Here is a 966-nt window from a genome sequence, read left to right on the forward strand (position 1 = left end):
ATTGACCAATCAGATTGCTTCATACGAGGAAAATATAATCGCTTATTTAATTTTACCTCGCGGAGGTAAATATAGCCAACTTATTAAAGTTGCCAAACAGGTTTTCTTAGTTATTTACCTCGCGGACAACCCGGGAGCAAACAGGTTTCTAATTATTTACCTAGAAGCACAGTAGCCAAGTGTTTTGAGGTATTATTTGCCAGAGTAAGCAAACTTTTCCCATAGAAAGAAAGCTAGAAAGGAATAGAGACCAAGGTAGAGACTCCATGTTCAATTTAACCATGTGCTTGTTTTGAAAGAGGCGTGTTTTGGGCGTGTTTATACTACTTACACACATGGAGCGCGAGTGGAGAAGGTATCGCTGCTTGTTTTTATGAAAAGAGTCAGAAGACAGTGAAGAGAAGAGTCCCTTTGCTTTTATAAACCTTTGCTAGTGAAGGAAAGTGTCTTTAGCCATAGATAATGGCATGGTAGAAGTCTGTTATACACCTCGGTCTCGGTTGCTATGGGTTTATTTACCTCGGGACTGCGTCCCTCAATAAAATAAACCCCACAGTAACCTCAACCTCAGTGTATAACCTATACTTATTTAAGGATGTGGTCATTGTACTTATACCATGGTGAGTGGGTGGTTACCATGGAAACCTTTGATGTTTAGCGGGAGTTATATGCCCATAACCACCCTGCAGACAGTGTGGGTTTTCACAGTTTACATAAGAACAATACAGCAATGGTATCACAGTTTACATAAGAACAATACTGCAATACTTTACCATGGCATAAGTCAGATACATCCCTGTCTAGAGGTGGTTATGGGCATATAACTCCCGCTAAACATCAAAGGTTTCCATGGTAACCACCCACTCACCATGGTATAAGTACAATGACCACATCCTTAAATAAGTATAGGTTATACACTGAGGTTGAGGTTACTGTGGGGTTTATTTTATTGAGGGACGCAGTCCC

At 40.4% G+C, this 966-nt stretch overlaps 1 protein-coding gene across 3 annotated transcripts in view; it reads left to right on the plus strand.

Moving 5' to 3' along the window:
* The window catches only part of LOC109588432 (uncharacterized), a 14305-nt gene that overhangs the window by 1421 nt on the left and 11918 nt on the right, over positions 1–966 (plus strand). The gene's annotated exons all lie outside the window — the stretch shown is intronic.

This window comes from Amphimedon queenslandica, unplaced genomic scaffold, assembly GCF_000090795.2.
Source record: "Amphimedon queenslandica unplaced genomic scaffold, v1.1 AMPQUscaffold_12097, whole genome shotgun sequence".
Taxonomy (NCBI): domain Eukaryota; kingdom Metazoa; phylum Porifera; class Demospongiae; order Haplosclerida; family Niphatidae; genus Amphimedon; species Amphimedon queenslandica.